The following is a 19680-nucleotide window of genomic DNA, read 5'->3' on the forward strand; positions in this document are numbered from 1 at the left end:
GATGTTAACCAGAGTGGCCCTCTACAAACAAGAAGAGTGGTGCTAAAACAAGCTAACAAGGGTTGTTAATCACTGTTAGGCACCTCTATTCTTCGCTAAAGAGCTAAAGAAGACTAGAAGGCCCACTAATTTACACATTGTTTGAAGTAACTTGTTTATATGCAGGGAGATTTGCGTATGAGTTTAACCTTTTTACCTAACCTTAGTTACTTTTCCCACAAGATAGATACCCGCCATTTTCCTGTTCTGTAGCGTGCCTTATTGCCTCCCCCCCCCCCACCTATCTGGGCCATAAAGAATTTGGGTTTCTGGTGACCTCTCCCCGACCCGGTGATGATCTGTCATAAAATGAGCCTGCCACAATTTTAAGAACTGCTTACTTAAAAGAAATTACTGGGTAATACTATGGCCCAAACACCGATCAGTGCTTTCCTTTTGTTCTGTATGTATCAAATGAGTTATATATCAGATCTTTGTAAAACTTAAGTTCCAGCGTCTCATAACTCGTGACCCCTTCACACTCACTAGTGAAGACAAGCTGTCCTGGGATAATTAACTCTCCACTTTCTTCTCCAATATTGCTGCAGATGTGCCACTCTGAGATAGAATGTCAGTCTACAGGATGGGAGTAATTTGAGGAACACCAGGAACTCCCGAGATTGTCAGAGCTAAGTGGACAGCAATACAGTTTCCAGATGCAGGTCAACAGGTTTAATGACCTTGCAGGTTTCCCCCCACTTTCCCTTACTTTTAAAAACCCCTTTCCCCAGTCTTGGGCGCACAGTCTTTGGGTCGATCTAAGAGAGACTGTGCCACCAGGACTGGCTCAATAAAGCCTTTGCTACTTAAATTTTTGGACTCTTGTTTCCTTGAATTTTATACCGGGGCCCGAGTTATAACACTAGTATGTAGTGGCCTTTTTATCACTCTGGATCATTCTTGGTTTGAAGTTCACACTGTCTGCACACAGAATATTTAAACCTGTTTTTTTGGTGAATCCTGTTGCACAGAATATTGTTTTCAATCCTTTGACTTTCAATCTAAGAGTTTTCTTTTGGGTTTGATGGGTTTCCTGTATACAGCATATGGTTGAATGTTATTTCTTGATCCATTTTGCTGGTCTGTTTCTTGTGATTGGTGAATTGAGGCCATTGGTATTAATGGCTATAACTGATGTATATTGATTTACTTTTGACATGTTATCTTTCTGTTTGCCTTTCCATTCTGTCTAACTGTTTGCCTTAGTGTGCTTTTCCTATGCCTATCTACAATGTCTTTCAGTACTATTTGCAGGGTTGATGTGGTGGTCATGAAGTTGTTCAGCTGTTCTTTGTCATGGAAATATCTTATTTCTTCATCCATTTTGAAGGATAGTTTTGCTGGGTACAGAAGTCTGTGTTGGAAGTCATTTTCCCTTAGTATCTTAAATACTGCATGCTCTTCTTGACTTCACTGTTTGTGTTGAGAAGTCTGTTGTGATTCTGATAGGCTTTGCTTTATAGGTGGTCTGTCTCTTCTCTCTAGCAGCTTTTAATATTTTGTTCCCATGTTGCATTTCAGTGATGTTGATTACTACATGTCTGGGTGTAATTTCCCCTTGGTTATGGTTATTTAGAGTTTTATATGTTTCATTGATCTGTATGTCAATTTCCATTCTTATGTTTGGGAAATTTTCATCTATTACTTCTGTAAATAGCCTCTTTCCATGGTTTATGTTGGTGGCCCACAGGACTCCTGCATTTTCATTATGCACATTTGATTGGTTCATTGTATAGTGCTTGGATTGATGGTGTCAGTGCTACACCCACATAGGAGTGGAGCCAGCATGTAATGTAATGGCAGGACGCAGGTGTGTCTCACTCTCTTGCCAGTTTCTACCTTGCTGTTTGCAGCTGCCATGAACTGTGACCCTACCATGCCACCCTGCCTTGGAGCTAACTGAGTATAGACTGAAATCTCCGAAATCTGTAAGAAATAAACCTTTCCTTTCCCAATTTTGAGTTATCAGGTGTTTTGTCTCAGTGACAAGTAAAAAGTAACTAACACAGAATTTGGTACAGAGGAGTGAGGTTGTTGCTGTGACTATACCTTACCATGTTTTTTCGAGAGGCTTTGGAAATGGCTTGTGGGCAGAGTTTGGAATGATTAGGACATATTGGCTGGATGTGTAGAGCTGGAACAACTTAGGTTATTCTGTAGAGGAGATTCTGATCAGAGCTCAGGAGACCAGAAGACTGATAGAAAAGCCTGATGATAAAGACCAGGCTTGGGTGGTTTCTGCTGGGAAGAAGGGCTGTATTGGTGGTTAGACTCCCCATGTTGTGTGTTATGGCATGGCAGAAATTATGTCTGCATTTTGCTCGTGCCCAGAGTTTTTGTCTGAGACTGAAACTAAGGGCAATGAACTGATTGACTTAGTCTGGCACAGGAAATTTCAAGGCAGTCTAATGTTGAGGCCGTGGCATGGCTATTGTTGGAGGCTTTTAGCCAGCTTTATTTTGCAAATCAAGAGCAAAGAGCCTACAAGGATAATTTACAACACCGTGAGTTTGGCCAGAACGAAAACTCCAGTAAAGCTGTGGATTGTAAAGACAGAGTTGAGACTTTGATTGCTGAGCACGGAATTCTAGGACTTAATGTTTGCTCTGCCGGATGTTGGACTTGCTTTGTTTCCAATGCTTTATATTCCTCCGTTTGTAACATTTGGAATGGTAATGTTTATCTTGTGCCTTTTCATTTCAAAAGTGTTCAACCTTGTTTCATTTGTGCAGGGGGTTATAGTTAAGAGTTAGCCATAGATCTTGGAGGAGACTTGGGACTTGAACTTTTAAGCAATGCTAAAACTGTTAGGAATTTGGAAATTCTTGGAGAGAGCCTATATGTTTTTTGTATAAAGGATGTACATAAGTCCTAGTGGCCAGGAGTGGAATGTCACAGTTTATGTCTGTGGCCTCAGGCTTCATGCAATTGCATTATGCATTTGTGATTGGTTTATTGTATAGTGATTGGATTGGTGGTGTCAGTGCTACACCTACATAGGGATGGAGCCAGCAAGTAATGTAATGGCAGGAAGAATGTGTGTGTGTGTCTCTCTCTTGCCAGTTTCTGCCTTGCTGTTTGCAGCTGCCATGAACTGTTGCCCCACCATACCTCTCTGACTTGGAGCCAACTGAGTATTGACTGAAACCTCTAAAAAATGTAAGAAATAAACCTTTCCTTTCCCAGCTTTGTACATCAAGGGTCTTGCCACAGTGACAAGTAAAAAGTAACTAAGACACCTCTTGATATCACTTGTATTGTCATCTTCCTTTGCATTTATACCTATCAAACATATGTTGTTTTTCTTTGCATCATCTTGCAGTCGTTGAATTGTTATTTCCTGCTTCCTTGTTATTTTTAATAGATCTTTCCTTTCCTGTTCACTAGCTGCAGTCTGAAAATCTATCTTTACTTTTGTTGAGGCAGCTTTGCCAGCTTTTAATGGAATTTTTGATTTCCTGTATATCTCTTTGAATTTGCTTCATGCATTGTTTGTTGCTTATATTGTTCATTCAGATTTTCCATCTTTTTCCATTGTTACTATAGTTTTTAACTGTGTGTTTTTAGATGTGCTTAGCGTATCTTTCATTACATTTATCAGTTCTTCATTTACTTGAGAGACTATTTCTGATTTGAGTTCTTTTATAGCTTTCTGGGGTTGTTTCTTTATTTCAGTTGTTATCATTTCAGGAATTTCAGGTGCATGTCTTATATTTTCTCCTGTATCCATGTCTCCTATGCTTGCTCTGGTTGGGTTGGAAGTTTCAGATTGCATTTTGCTTTTTTTTTTTATTTTCCTATAATTCTGATTTTTGAGTGATGTTTCCATGTTTCCACTATGCACTGGGGATCATCTACCCAATTTTCATTCCCACAGAAGACTGCAGGCAACTGCTAGCTGCTTGAAGTTTGCTGGATGTAACCAGATAAGCCAACAAGGGACAACCTGTCCATCCTCTGGTGATTTCAGATGCAGGGCATGGTCTCACTGCCGGGGAGTTATATGTTCCAAGGTTTCTCTGTGTTCTGGGTTTCAAGCCACATTCAGGGCCTGGACTGGATTCTAGGTCCTGCTAGCTGCTTGGAGTTCATTGGGTGTGGCATTTCACTGTTATAGTATGGTATTTCAGCAGTTTTGGATTAAACTTTCATGATTTTTAGAATTTGTGGGCCATTATCAATTTAAAGCACAATAAAAGGGAAGACCATGTTAATGAACATGTGTTCATGCAACATTTTCAACATCAGTTGAACAGTTTATATTGCATGCAAAATATGTTGTGATAACAGTTTTATTTTTTGTCCTGAGAATCAAACTGAGGTCCTTGCTCTTGTAAGGCAGGCACTGTGCCACTTGGTGTATCTATGGCCCAAGATGTGCATTTCATGGGGTTTATTAATAAAGTTAAAGAAGTTTATTTTTCTGCATTTTTTTACAAAAAAAATTTTGGTGAATGAGTTAAATCCTTTGTTTACATGTTTTAACAAGAAAAAGAAGATACAGAAATAGACATTACATTGGGATGAGCAAGGCAGTATTCCATATAACAAAAATCATAACAAAACAAATCTATAAAGTAAGTATACCATCACTGAACAAGGTAGGTCAAATTTCATACAAGTTGCATTTACATGAAATGGTCTGAGTACAGGATTTTGCAAAGTAAATCACTGCCTAGAGCATGAAAATGCCAACCATTATGGCTGTAAACTGCCTTATTTCCTTTTGAGAGAAAATCTTAATAGCATGAAAAGAACTGTCTTGAGACTTAAGGACTAAACCTTGAACACAATAAAGAACTTATTTATAATGCAATTCTGTGCAAAATACACACAGTAAATCTTGCTACCTAAACATTTTAAAAGCACAAGGGTATCCAGATTGAAAGTTAAAACCTTATGAAAGCAAAATGTTCCTTGTTTGTATATCGTTATGAGAAGACTGATAAGATTTTGGGTGAGGGAACAAGGAAGACATATGACATATTTATTCATTTAAAATTTGTTCAAAAAATTCTCATAAGGTTGTATATTGCTGCTTATACCATCTTAAAATTGTGTGCCATGGATCTGCTGTCAAGTATTTCACTAGGGACAAAAGAATTACCTGAAGGAAATGTTTCTCAAAATGAAGGTCAAAGGCTCAAAAAATTCTCATGTAGGATGAGTAATAAACATTTTAAACCAGCTCCCCATGTGACTATTAAAGATTCTGAGAAGCCCTCTAGGAAAAAGAACCATTAAAGCAAGATAACAAGCAAATTACTTGCATGGCAGAATTCTTTACAAGTGCATGTTGTGAATAATGCTTTTTGTTTTAAAACACATTTCATTCATGGATGGGAACATGTATATCTTACAAATGGTGATGTGACTGTATCTCAACATTTTCCTTTAGTATTTTCATGACTTTCAAATGTAGCTATTGGAAGGATAGACAATGTATGACTATAAGCTTTGGAAAGTAATATTTCCAATAAATGAAGCCTCCATCAAAGATAAAAATATATTTTATTTAATGCCTACAATGTTAAAATCTTCTACACTGAAACTTGATAGAATACTTAAAACTGAATTGTCCTAAGATTGTACCATACTAACTTGTTTAGAGGATAATAGTTAATATTAAAGTTCATTGCATAAAATATGATATGAAATTCAATGCTATGTCTGACAACTCTCTCCTAAAATGTGAGCTCTGATTTTAATAAAATTGACTTAAAGAATTCTTCTCATAAAATGTATCCTACCATGTATTTCATTTGTTATCCTAGTAAAAGACATATGAAATATTTGTTATCCTAGTAAAAAAAACTTAACAAGGGAATAGACAATAATATATGTGTTTTTTGCAAATGTATTCAAAATTGTTGTTACTTTTAGATTTTCCTGAAGACTACATAAGCTGGTAGCCAAAGTACAGTTAAAACTTTGGAAAGAAAGAAGTGTAGGAAAGACCGTCTATTGAAAATTCAAGTTATCTTCCCGTATCATAGAAAACAAGAAAAATCATACACATTCTTTGCACATTGAACAAATGGAATGTGTTCACAAGTTTTGTTAACAAGCAGTTGCATCATTGTTAAGCCAAATCATAAACAACTCTATCAACAACAAAATACACAGCATTTTCTATTATAGATTGTAGACTAACAGAATCAAGTGTTACATCTAAATATATGTACAAAAAAGCCATTAAAATTAGCCACCAAACAATTGTGAAATGGCTCACTGAATCCATATTGGTAACAAGCTTTTCTGTGCATTAAATTGCAACATAAGCATAATGCACAGTTGGAAAATGGGGATCACATTCATTCTTTTTCACCATCAATAGAGGACTGATATACTCAGAACCTGAAAACTCACATGCATCGCTCTTGCTCACAATGTCCTTGTCATCTGGAATGAGCTGGACAGGTCCATTAGTAAACTGAAGGTCAAAGTTGCCCAAACTGATTTCTTAGAAAGATTTGGTTTAAAGGGATACACCAGGTGCTTTTGCTCCATCATGTCCCAGTCATCATCCGAAAGAATGGATGGTCCTGAATGTCCGTGGTAAACCCTGTCTGAGGATGCCAACTGAGTTGTTCCCTTGGGTCCTTGTCCAGAAAACTCTGCAGGACACTTGTGGTCTACAGACAGACCATGTGGTATGTGAACTTTTCTTTCCACAATGAGTTGCAGGAGATAAGTGATTGAATGTTGGTCAGGGATGTCAGAGTTCTCTGCAATATGAAATGGAGGTTCTCCCACCATCATCTCAAATATTAGCACCCGGAGAATCCACCAGTCCACACTGAAACTATAATCTTCTCCTCTTATAATTTCAGTAATTAGCAGTGCCTTCACAGAAAGTGCTGGTTGGTCACATCTCCTGGCCCTAGTCCTTCCTTACATGTGCAGTAGTCAGTGAGTTAATGTGCTCTTCTTCTGAGTCCAGTGATAAATTGTCCAGTTTCAGGTTTCTGTAAAGGATCCCTCGATGGTGAAGAGAGTTGAAAGCCAAGCTGATCTCTGCAGAGTAAAACCTGGCCTATGGCTCAGGGAGGATTCTTTGTGGCTCTATGTGAAACCCTAGGTCTCCTCTGCTGACATGGTCCTCAAGGAAAATCTGTTTGCTTTCTATCTGAAAGCAAGAATACACTCTAGAAGAAAAGGATAGTTCCATCCATGCTCCAAAACATACCTCACAGTCTTTGCCTGATGAAAATTCATGCATTCTTTTGTACAATTTTCATTGCAAAAATTTGATGTGTTTTTTGTAGTGGAACTAATAATACTTTCCCATAACTTCCTCTCCATATCACAGGGAGCAAATTGAAGTCCTGAAACCTAACCTAGGTGACACCTTGTGCCTTTCCCTGGTCTTCAACAGCTTGTTCCACACTGTGGTGATGTGAAGGACCAAAGGGGTTTCCTGTCTGTGCAGGGTCCAGAGCTGCATGTCATTCCATAATTGGCATCATGGGAACTGGTGGCAAAGAATGATGCCCACATTCAAGGGTAACAAGTGTGTGTGCCACTTCTTATGCATGAAGAGTTTACAGTCAAGAGTTTCCCTGGCGTTCAAGTCCCCTACATGGTCTGTGCCAGTGGCAGAGTGACTGCATCTGGCTTGAAACCTATGGCCATTGGCTCAAGAAAACTTTCTCTCCAGAGGCCCAGGCTCTGTGGGGGATGGACACATCTTCTGGATGAGACATTTTAGGATGTTCTGATGTCCAAGCAATGCACGGATTAACACTTTGTAAATATTCTTCAGGTCACACAGCCCAAAGTCTTCTTCTAGTTCCAACTGAGGAGACCCAGTAATGCTCCTCCTTCCTCCTCTGCCCATTCTGTGATGAACACCTGTTTGTTGTTCAAAACCCACACATCTCATACTGTATCATGGAGCCCCACAAAGGAGAAGGAAGTCCCCAAATACGGTCTTGTGATGGCTCTTCCCATATTCAGGGCCTGCCATGTGAAGGTGTGGGTGGTGGAAGTGCTCAGGGTGGACCACTATGGTCATAGGTTTCTCTGTCCAGCCAACCTGGCACCAAGGGCTCACGAAGCTCATGTGGCCTGACTGGCTGCACTGACCACAGTGCCTGGAGTTCAGCACAGCTTTTTATGAAATGGTTTCCACTGGTGCCTGGGTCAGCATGGAAGGACACTAGGTTCCTCTTTGTTTCCCATGGCCTGGGGGCTGTGACTTCATGCTCCCAGCGTGGACTTCTTTGGTGTTCTAGGGTTTTTGTGGCCAGTTCTGGCAGACCTGTCCAGAGCTACTGGGAATCTCCTGGCCTAGTGAAATCTCCTCTGGGGTCCATTGCTGTGTTGTCCCATAGGTATTTGGGCTTTGGGAGACTTCACATGGGTTTGTGGGATTTTCTTCATCAAACGTGGTCACTGTTAAGGACGCCTTCTCTCCCTAGGGAGTCATTTAAGGTCAAATCACCCTTGCATGGTGGCCTGTGGCATCTGGATGGAGTGAACCATCTCCACAGGCTTTCACATAGACGTTCCCTACCTGGGGTTCTGAGGCCACAGGCTATGTGGGGAAGCTGCTCAGTGTGCTCCTTGTTGAGTATCTCTGGCCAAGTGAGCTCATCAGGCTGCTGTCACTACATTGTGATGCCTAGTAACAGGGGATCCAAGTTCTGTTTGGCTGGGTTCCCAAGGGAGTGAGGTCTTTTGTTAGGATTCCATGCCCTAGGCCCCCTAGCCAGTCTCCCCTCCTGCATGGCCCATTCTTTCTCTTAATACTAAATTAATCTGGATGGTTACTTATTTTATTGTTCTTTATCTAAGATCGTAAGAATCTTTTTATCCATCAATCAGGTAAGACAGCAATAGGCAGATTTAGACTATCAAATCTTTTCCTGTTTAGTTCTGATTTTCAGGAAAACATAGTTGAGTGAGTCAGGACAGCATGTGGTGACTGTATGGCAGACATCCTCTGTAATGCATAGAAAACATCACCCCAGTGGTCATAAGGAAAACACATGTACAGCGTTTGAAATTTTCCTGTAACCACTTGGAATTCCTTCCTCTCCCCTCTCCCAGCACTGTTTTCATGTGGAAGTCACTGCACCTGTCTCTGCTTTTGAATCTCTAGAGTCTCTGACTTTGTGGTCTATGACCCTTACAGAATCATTTGTAAAGCTATTTATATTGTGAGTTATTACTGAAAGACACTGTCTCATTCTCACCATTCTATTCTTTTTTCTGTTACTGACTTCTTTATTTTTTTTCTTTTGATTAACTTCTCAGTGTTTCTAAAACTGGTTTGCTGGTCATGAATTTCTTAAATGACTCTATATCACAGAAATTCTTTATTTCTTCCTAAATTTGGAAATATATTTTGGTAGGTAATTATTATGTGCATTGATTTTTTTTGTTACTTGGTACTCTCCTCCAAGCTCCCTTGTCCCCAAATTTGTGTTAAGAAATCTGGTGATATTTGGATAGGTTTGTCTTTAGAAGTTATTTGATATTTTTCTCTAGTGGCAGTTAGTGTTGTTTCTTCGTTCTGATATCTTGGAGTTTTCTATAATGTGTTGTGGAGAGATTCTTTTCTGGTTGTAGCTACTTGGAGCTTTAAATGCCTCATTATTTGGATTTTTTTTCAGTGTCTAGATTTGAAAGTGTTGTGCAGGGGGAATAACATATTTAGACCTTCACCTTGTTTCTCCAGCCTTTCATTGACCTCTGTAATGCTTAGGTTATGTCTTCTGAGCCATCTATGTGGAGGAGGGTTGCAGCTCTAATTTTGCTCCCTCGTTGAAGTTGTTTAGACTATTCTGGGACTTTTATTTTTACAGAAATGTAAGAATCAAAATATTAATCTATTATGCTGACAGTTTGTTAAGGGGTTGTGTTTTTTATCTTTTTATATTCTTCTACTGGTTTTTGTTTCATTCTGTATTTTATTTTTAATAAAAACTAACAGTAATCTATCACTCTCAGATCAACTTCTCATGACTTCTTCTATTTCATGGGGCATATCTGCACCATGTGCTACCGCATTCTTGTCCTGAATTTCTGATGTTTTCTCTTCCAATTGCTGGTGTCTGCTGGTATGGTGCTCAGCTGTGCTTTTCCCTTCCAGGAATTGTGCTTTCTTCTTTCTTATAACCATCAGTTAGTTATTCCCTAGGTCCCTCATTCACATCCTGCATTGTCTGAGGTGTACAGTCAGTGCTTGTGTCTTCTTGTTGGATGTCTTATTAATTAAAATGTTTAGCTTGTTTGCCTTCTCTTTGAGCTCTGAACATGATATGCATGTTCTTCTTTGATGTCTTCAAACATTTAACCATTTGTTTTCTGAGTTCTTTTCTGCACACTTTCTTTACTTTATTGACTGCCAGATAGCTACTGTGGAACTATTAAATTTTGAGGCATGTTAGTAGCTCGTTTTTTTTTTTTTTCATTGCTCTGTTTTTATGCTCAATGTTGTAGGACAGTTGGACTAGAACTTTTTGGTAATAGTTACAACAAATACTGAGCAACAAAGAGAGGAGAGGTTCTGGTAATATCTAGCTGCAATGAACATTATAGAGTTTAAGAAGTAGTGGCATTTAAGTCTTGTCAAAATTTCTTATAGAATTGAACCCTGGGGTTTTTTGTATGTTTATATCTTTAATTACATCTTGAATTTCATTGACTGAAATTGGTTTATTTAGAATTTTTATATCTTCTTGATCCTGCTTTGGTAACTCTTTTTTATTTTTATTTTTATTTTTTTATTGGTACCGGGGATGCAACTCACAACTGCCTGCTTGCAAGGCAGGTGCTTATGCTGCTGAGCTAAATCCCCAGACCCTTTGCTTTGGTACCTCTTATGTATCAAAAATTTTGTGTATTTCTACTCCATTTGTCTCTTATTGGCATGCAAATTGTTGAAGTAGATATAGATAACTTTTAAATTTCTGTGGGATCTGTTGCAGTTTCACCATTTTGATTCCTAATTGCATGGATGTTAGTCTTTTGATTCCTTCCTTTTTTTTTTTTTTGATTAGTCTGGCTAGGGTTTTGTTTCCATCCTATTTAATCTTTCAAAGAAGAAACTGTTGCGTTCATTGATATCTTGCTTTGATTTCTTAGTTTCCATTGCATTAATTTCTGTCATGATATGTAATTTTCTTTTCACATGATCTTAGGCTTGACCTGCTCTTCTTTTTCTATAACTTTGAGGTTCAACAGTAAGTTGTTTATTTGAGCTTGCTCTGTTTATTGATATGTATATTCACTGCTATATGTTTCCTTTATAGGACTGCTTTCATCATATCCCACAAGTTCCAGTATGGCGTACTACTATTATCTTTTAAGTCTAGAAATTGTCTAATTTCTTTGTTAATTTCATGTGTGACCCTTTGGTTGTTCAGGATGGTGTTATTTAATTTCCATATGTTTATGAAGTTCTTGTGATTTCTTTCTTTCTTTCTTTCTTTCTTTCTCGATATCTGGAATGGCATTCCCTACTTTGCACTGGCCGGGCAGGCACTTATGCCTCTAAGCTATACCTGTGAGCTAATTCTTTGGTTTCTTTTGCCATTGATTTCAAATTTCATTATTACATGGTCTGATAATATGCATGGGATAATTTCAGTTCAGTTACCTACACTTTAGATTGTTCTATGAGAAGTATAATTTCTATTTTAGAGAACATCCCAGAGAAAGTGTCAGAGGGGCTCTGTTGTACATGTGGAACTCATTAGTATTTGTGCAACTCTTTGAATTTATGATAGAGATTAGTTTTATTACTAGGTGTAGCCATCAGATCAGTTGAGAAGAGAGTAAGAAGCCTGTGATATCAGGTACAAGAGAGGAGAGTTGCTGCAAGGCACAGAATGCCTTGTGACCTGTAGTTGCCTGGGTTGTGGGTAGGCAAGAGAATGGGTTCAAATCAGGGGAAGAACACTGGGAATGAAACTTGCTGAACTAAGCAAATGAGCTTGAACATCATATTCTGAGGACATAATGGTACATGTGCGGTATCAGATTCTTCACAGCTTTAAGGCAAGGAGATCTGCACTTATTAAAGCAGATCACAGTGCAGCAGAAACAGCCCTGCGCTCCCTGCCAGGGTACCTGAGTTACTGTTTCTTGCCCAGATAGCAGTTCCTGTCAGTTTCTGTTACTTCTGCTTCTTACAAAGGATGGTCACTGTGATGCACAGCTGGTGACTTTGATACATATTGCAAGAACCAATGAGAGACAGCCAAGTGCTCTACCTGTGTACTTCCCTTTTGCAATATATAAAATCCTCTCTCCCTGAGTCTTTGTATTCTGACATTCTTACAAGGATTGATTCTTGTCACTTCCCAACACTATAAATAAATCAGCCTCCTAAACCTGTGTGTCATTTTGGTTTTTCTGTTTGCTATTGCAACAGCATGGTAGAAAAAATATTTGAAGACACCTGAAAGGGGAATGTTAGCAATTTTCAGGGAAACTTGCCCTTCAAGTACTGACCAATAGGTGGAAGCAAAGGGCCGTCTCTTTTAAAGGTAACCTTTCAAATCTTGTCCCTGCCCAGAAAGAGCTGTGATCCAAGAGGCACAATGTTTGGGCTATTTATAACACCCTGCCCTAAGGACATTCCTACATTCATTCAACACTTTATTTTACATTTGTGAAATGTAAAAGGTCTCTTAAAACTCTGTTTTGATTCTAAAACCTCCTTTTCTTTTTTTCCCCTCATCTCTCTGTTTCTCTGCTTCTGTCTCTGTATCTGTCTCTGTTTCTCTCTCTTTTTCTCTGTCTCTGTCCTTCCCACAGGTAACTGCTATTCGACAGCCTCCGGTGTGGGTTTCTCTTTGTGTCCTGACTGCTGAGAACTGGGTTGCCTGGTAGGGACCAATCTGCTCTCACCTACTTACTTTCATTTCTTGGTGACTTCAACTCTATTCTTATATTTGCATCTCAAGCACAATCACCTCCCAGAGCTTCAAAATCTCACATATGCAGGTTCCGTGGGACAGCTGTTGAGTGGAGGTCCGGGGCCATCTCAGTATTGGAAATATGTTCCATTGCAAGTCCTTATTTCCCAGTGTTGCTTTTTCTGTCTTCCCATCTAAGGAAGCTTCATAGAAAATTCTGTGGTGGATCCTTTCCAAATATAAGGCAGGATTTGATTTTGTTTTTCTGTCTCAGCTCATGTCCAGAATGTCAGCAAATATATTTTTGTTACTTTAAAATATAGCCAGGATGTACCTACCTTTCAAAAATCTGTATTCAGAACTGGGAAATAAAATGACATGATGACTTGGAATATGACATTAGAGGAACTTTTTAATGTCTACTTTGTAAGCTGTCTGGAAGGCCATGAAGAGCAAACGGGTATCAAACTGCATATTATCAGAGTCTTCATTTGTCTCATGTTAAACCTAAGTTTGAGGATAGCAGTGGTCTTGGAGGACTTTCATAAAAAGGAAGAAATGGAGCCTTTTGAGATTTATCAGCCATCATGAGGATGAGCAGATGTGTGAGTTACCAACCTTAAGTCTAGAAGTATTAGTTCTCCATGTTTTGTTTGCCTGTAAAATGCTTGGAAACAAAGATTTTTGTGGAGACTAAAACCCATATATCTTTGTCAGTAGCAATAGAGAACAGGGGCAAAAATGTCCCATAAAATGCAAATTGAATTTCTGCTAACAGCTGTGAGACATTTTCTGAGAATTTGTTTGCCCTCTTTGTATTGTAGCTGTATTCCTGGATATCACCAACTGTGGAATCCTCCAACATCTCTCAGGTCATTCCCAGTATGTGAACAGCCAGGAACATGATTTGGATGCCATGCTACACTGATGAGAGAGATGTGACAGGACTGAAGTTTCTTCAGGCCAAGATCTTTCCTTACCCAAGGAGTCAGTAAGACTAAGAACACTGCAAGATGCACCACTTCATGAACGTCCATGGAGTCTCAGGAACACAACACTGCGAGCATAGCAAAGATCTCTACAAATTTGACCTTTTCAGATAGAGGCAGCTCTCCAGGAGTGACACACAGGCTGAGAGGAAAATGCTTGTTCACTGTATCCAAACTGGACTGTGATACGTTAACATGGAAGTGCATATCCAATATGCCTTTTCTTAGTTATTACTCATTTTATGCTGAACTCAATGTGAGATTGATTTGGTTTCATTCGGTTTCATCAGGTAACAGAGCTTTTAAAGCTCAAAGGAACCCTTCATAGCCAGTTTCAACATTCTGTCTCTGTGTCAGAGTCCTCAGCAGAACGCAGTCTCTGTTCCTTTGCTTTCTTCCTCATTCAGAGTCCCAGGCAGAGGCCTCAGCTACAACTTGTTGTTCTGATTCTTCAGCCTCTTCCTCTCACACAGAGCAGTCTGTGATGTGCTGCTCCCCAGACAGCAGTGCAGGAGGGCAGCTGGGCCTCCTCAGGCAGGGAGGTTTGTGTTCGGGCTGTAGCACCGGGGCAGGATCATGTGTACCTTGCACACTGTAATAAACTCCAGCGCCCTCAGCCTCCACCCTGCTGATTTTGAGAATGAAATCTGTCCATGACCCACTGCCACTGAACCTGTCAGAGACCCAAGATTCCTGATCGGAAACCTGATAAATCATTCTTCATGGATCCTGGCCTGGTTTGTGCACCACCCAGTGCAAATAGGTGTTTCCATTGCTGTGAAGGAGACTTTGACTGGCCCTGCAGGACATGGAGGCTGGCTCTCCAGGGGTGACAGAGAGGGATAGTGGGGTTTGGGTCAATACAACATCTCCAGAGGATCCTAAAATGAAGAAAGAAAAGTAAGTGCAACTTCAGATACAAACATCATCATGCATTTTTACCCTGTTCTCTTTTTTGTAAATGTCAAGCTTAACTATTATGTAATTTTAATATAAAGGGAACTAATATTAGTTTTGAAATAACTCACAAGATCTAATCACAAGGATTCCTCTTGAATTCATCTCCCTACCCATATCTTTCTTTGTGTCACTCTTCATGAGAGGCCTACTCCTGAGGCTTTAGAAATTTTCTTAATTCCCTCATAGAAATACACACATCCATGCTTCACGTCAGGGCTGCACATCTCAGGTATGCACAGAACTCATCGAGGCAGCAGTTTGACCCAGAAATTCACCCCTTCCTCCCATACCCTTCCTCATCTCCCTGTGTCCTTACCAGTGATCCAGAGCAGTAGCACCCCCAGGAGCTGAAGAGGGAGCCTCATTTTGCGAAATTGAACTGAGATTTCTAATCAGTCAGGGCCAAGTTAGAACCAGAATTTATCTGAGACTTGCTTGGGAAGGTCTTTCCTGGGGAGAAAATGCAAATTCCCTGGTGGGTGCAGTGGTGGAGAAAGCGTAAAGCACATGGTTTGAGGTTTCACATGTGAGCCAAGTATTATAAAATTCCTTCTGCATTTTGAGCAAGCAATGCAGCTAAACTACATGCTGTGTGCAGCAGTGGGTACAGGGATCCCTAAGAAAATCCTCACCTCCAGCAGGGACACAGTGCTCAGGGCTCTGCCCTTCCCAGACAGAACTGCAGTCCCTATGATATGGGAGTGTGTGCAGATCAGTCTCTGGGAGGGGAAAAGTCTTGTGCTTCTAGGCCTCCTGGAAGGAAAGGAAGTGATTTTCACTTGATGAGAATGCATTTTTAGTATTTTCTATCATTAACAGCCTGTAGCAGAGCTGTGAAGCCCTTCTGACTAGGTGAACTCTCATCATCTAGAAAGAAGATGAGAAACAATATTTTCCTTTATCTAGAAATTAAACAGCATAAGAGCACTAAAGTCAACACAATACGATACAGAGATAAAGTAACTGTCTTCTAGCTGGAGGGAAGTAACTCTTTTGAAGGCAAGACTAAAAGGAAAAAATATGCCTTATATAATTCACATGAAATTATTTGTAAGTAGACTTAGAAATTGGTAAATATGTAATCATGTCTCTCCCTGTAGATAGTATAATATGATATCTATCTATCTATTTATCTATCTATCTATCTGGTTTATTAAAACCTTTATTAAGAAAAAAGATTTCTCTTGATCTTGTGCAAAGTGAATGCAGAATAATATTACACTACTCTTTTCTGAGTGATCATAAATCATCCTTCTCAATTCTACTCTTATAACAAATACTGAGTAGCCATGGTCTGTAGTTTAAAGAGACATTGTCAGTATCAGAATGTCACTATTGAATCTGATTTTTTAATGTCTCAATGTCATTTGAATCAATGGCTGAAACTTTCTGGACCTTATCTAAAATGGTCACTGTGGAAAGAAGGTCAATTTCATACTTTCTCCAAAGCCCTAAGAGAATGAAGCCATGCTGTTTTCAGTCTGTAATGATACTATATGTTTCATGACAGGCCAAGAGCTGCAGTGTACCCTTACACATTTGGTAAAGTGGGTTCATGGAAAAATAAACACATAAGGATTTTGTAACGTGTGCTTTTATTGTAAATAAAAGACTCTCTGGATGTGCTCATCATCGTGTGTGTGTGTGTGTGTGTGTGTGTGTGTGTGTGCGCGCGCGTGCTGTGGCTTAAACCTGGGATATTCACAATTAGCTACAACAACAGTTCTTTGCATTTTGAGACAGGGTATCATTGTGTTGTTCACTTGTTCAGCTTCATCTCCAGCTGTCTATTTTCCTCCTCAGACACCACTGTGCTGCAGTCACAGGTATGCACCATTGGGTGCTTTTATCTTCTGAGTGTGTTTTATTTCTGAATACTTCAAGAGGTTGAAAAGTTCACTTATTGGACCTGTTGGACTCTTAAGGTTCCCTATTTGTCTCTCTGGAATCAGTGGTAAATGAAATGGAAGAAAATAAACTTCATCTCAAAATCTTGTGTATTTTGGGGAAAAGCAGTAGAAAAAAAGTCCATGTGGCATCCATTCGCGGGAGGAAGGATCCCATTGTGCAAGGCTGAGTCTCTATTGAACACAGTGCAAAGTTCTCTCCCCAATAAGATAGATCACTCTCTCCTCACCATTACTGCTCATCAGAGAGTTTTCTGCTAGTGACACCTTGGTGCCAGGAAACGATTTTAGCAACTGTCATTTTCAGGCGAGCTACTATGATGTTAGAAACCATGTCAGCAAGTCTTCCCGGCCAAGTGATTAATCTCCATAAGGACACTGCTGTCAAAAGGATGTGAAGGAAGATAAAAAATATTCTTATTTCAGGTAGAGACCTAGGTGACCTGCTGAAGTCAAGTAGAGAAGCAGAAATTATTGTACGTTAGGTAATGAGCCGCAATTCCTGGGCAGAGGTGAATATATTGTCCTGGTATCTAGACATGGACATGTTAACTATACGAGTCTGAATATATGTTAACATGTAAATGTGTATTATAAATATTTATTTATAGAAATGTATCCATATATGAGTATTTACATATTAGTATGTACCAATTTATATACACACAAGTGAATATACATCTATAAAAGTATACACATAGCTATATATTTAAATCCATATATGTATATACTCAATTATTAGGTTAGTTAAAATTGTTCTTTGTGCAGTGATTCCTTTGAAGCCTTTTTTACTTTTTGGGCTTTTGAGGCAGGAACTCAGTTCAGGCTGCCCTAAGATCACTGTGTAGCCCGGGCTAGGGTTAAGCAGATCAGCTACTCATCCTGGTTCCATCAGAAACTGCTTGCTCACTGCACACACACCTGAGAGTCCCAGGTCTCTCACCAGTTCAGTGGCCTTTGATCTGGAAAAGGTTTCAGTGTTACCATCAACAGCTTATAAGCTGAAGGCACAGTACATAATGACTGTCAGCAGTGTTGTAGTCATTCTCTCCATGTGATTCATCCTGAAGCAAAACCTCATTTTAGTGTCTGTCCTGCTGTTTGCTGTCCATGTGACAAGGGAGTTGCACTCTCCATCTGCCTAAAGACTACATCTCATTCTTCCATATAAGAAATATGACAGGGTCAGTAGAAAATTAAATGTATTGGTGTGCCTTTAAACTTTTATTATAGAAGAGTAACAGGAAAACTCAGTAAAGACTCTCACAATACAATTTTACATGAATTTATGTCTTGAACATGTAAAAGTCATCATGTTACAGTTCCTCAGGTCAGAAGCCCAGCTCAGTACTCAGTGTGACAGTGAGGCTGCTATCAAGATGCCTTCGGTCTGGAAGATCTAGAAGTAAATCTGTCCCTTTCCTACTCCTAGAGGTGTCTGTGAGCCCTTGTCCCTCATCTTTCTGTCTCCCAGCAGTTCATCTCTTGCACCTGTCCAAGTCACACCTGTGTGTGCTACCTGTGTGCTTTCCAGGTGTCAGTGCTGAGAAACCTCAGTCCACAGGAATGAAGGATGTTGTTTTGTGCCCCAGACAACCTAACTTTCAGTCTTTCCACCTCAGTTAATTCAAAGAATTCTGTTTCTGAAGACGGAAATCTTCCAATGTGCTAACCAATTCCATTCATGATTCCATTTTCAACTAGAAATAAGCCTTGACTGTTCTCTGAAGCACAGAGACAATGCAGCTGAGTGTCATGGACCACTTATAATTGTTAAAGTTCTGCACTGGGTCTTCAAGTTGTCTCTGTGTGAAAGGGCCTTTCTTTATTTACTTGGTATCCAGGTGTTCACTGAGATGACAGATGTGCTCAGTGGTATGAGGTGAAGCACACGGTGATGTAGGCAGTGCCACGCACAGATATAAAATGGGTGCACCAAGATGAGAGCTTCACCTACACATGAGAAACTTACAGATTTACAACAATAGGAGTAACTGATGTATACTCCACAAAGGTAAGAAAACAAATTTTCATAGAGAAATTCAAAGTTTGTGATGTCCCCGTCACAGGGAAGCTGAGGATGAGCATGTGAAACATCTAGAGCATTTATGCAGGGTGCAGGCAGCAGTGAGTCTCAGGTGAGTTTGTGGTGAGTGAACAGAGTGCATCCAGAAATGTCGATGGGTGCTGGACCTGCTTTACAGACCAAATGGGGTTTGAAAACATAGTTATACATATGCCAAAATCAATAGAAATATATATTGAAAACAACACTTTTCATAAATGTAAAATTTAGTGCTATAAAACTATTCTAAAAAGAGAAAAGTTCTGTGATTGTGGATGTGCTCTAGCTTTGAGTTTCTCAAACTCTAATTCAAAGAAAATAAGGTATTATGTCACACATTTCTCACCTTGGGAAAATTCCTGGTCTCATGTCTGGCTAACTTTTCTAGTACACATAGAAGGTCATTTCTCTCTTTGGGAATTGTATGGGAGCTGTTAAGAACTACTGAGTAGTATTTTCAATTATACCCATAGAAAACTGAATTAGAGGATCCATATGATATTTTCTTGTACAAATGGTGACAGTGCATGCACAGTATTAAATGGTGAGGCTGGAGTATGGGCTGAGGCTTAGGTGCAATATCTACTCAGTGGCCACAGAGCATATGTTCCCAGCACTTAGCCTTGGTGATGTCCCTGGAGTTGTCCCTGGATGTTCCTGTGGACTCCCTTAGCCTTGGGTGATGTCAAGGTCCTGATGCTGTCTGAGAGATGAGTAGCATCTTGCAAGAGCTGCGGGCTTCATTTGCTGCCAGAAATCTTACTCATCCTGATTAGTGAAGGCTGGATGCCCTCATTCTCTGGCCAGAGTTTTTCTTTCCTGTGGAGGAGGTGTGGAGATCACTTCAG

General features: G+C 39.7%; 1 long non-coding RNA gene across 1 annotated transcript; it reads left to right on the forward strand.

Annotated features, from left to right (window-relative positions):
- Positions 1–8773: 8773 nt before the first annotated feature.
- LOC134472822 (uncharacterized) lies at positions 8774–16489 on the forward strand. The gene is made up of 2 exons (XR_010042800.1): positions 8774–8868; positions 13736–16489. It is a non-coding gene; the product is annotated as an uncharacterized LOC134472822 (long non-coding RNA).
- The last annotated feature ends 3191 nt before the right edge of the window (positions 16490–19680 follow it).

The sequence above is a fragment of the Cavia porcellus genome, unplaced genomic scaffold, assembly GCF_034190915.1.
Source record: "Cavia porcellus strain 051 isolate PalLab524CR breed Dunkin Hartley unplaced genomic scaffold, mCavPor4.1 scaffold_25, whole genome shotgun sequence".
In the NCBI taxonomy this organism is placed as follows: domain Eukaryota; kingdom Metazoa; phylum Chordata; class Mammalia; order Rodentia; family Caviidae; genus Cavia; species Cavia porcellus.